The sequence below is a fragment of the Dreissena polymorpha genome, chromosome 1 (genome assembly GCF_020536995.1).
Source record: "Dreissena polymorpha isolate Duluth1 chromosome 1, UMN_Dpol_1.0, whole genome shotgun sequence".
Classification (NCBI taxonomy): domain Eukaryota; kingdom Metazoa; phylum Mollusca; class Bivalvia; order Myida; family Dreissenidae; genus Dreissena; species Dreissena polymorpha.
The window spans coordinates 80902337-80902879 of record NC_068355.1 but is presented as its reverse complement, the minus strand read 5'-3'; positions in this window follow the sequence as shown (position 1 = coordinate 80902879).

The following is a 543-nucleotide window of genomic DNA, read 5'->3' as shown; positions in this document are numbered from 1 at the left end:
TGTCTTATAGGTTACAATACACTAAATGATCGCTTCAGTGTAGGGCTGTACTCTCTAAAAAAATATCATAGTTGACAGGAAGGCATGGTTTTACACTTTTTACCATTATTCGGGTGTTATCTTGCAGAGATAATGGTAGGGCATGAATAGGTGTTCACTACTGAATCCCCTGAAATATGATACACGTGAAGACTATAGTAAACCATTGCACTAGAAAGGTTACATTCCACTAAGAAACGGCCGAAAAAAAAGTTGCAAAAACAGTCGATTTTTGATTTGTGTCAAGTTCTTTCTTGCTTTGTACATGACATATCTTTTTTATTGCATAAATCGATTCCGCTTAGAATGGCCTTTAAGAAAAGGTATGGTTATGGGGGTCTATATGTGCAAAATGTTGCATTTATTTTCGCTCAAAGTTGTCGCTTTTTACATTTAATTATATAGGGAAACTATTTAGTGTATTATTTTGGGGGACCTAAACGCAAAACCATGCCCTATTACAAAGGAGCTCGTATTTACAGAAATCATCATTTTTTTAGTGGA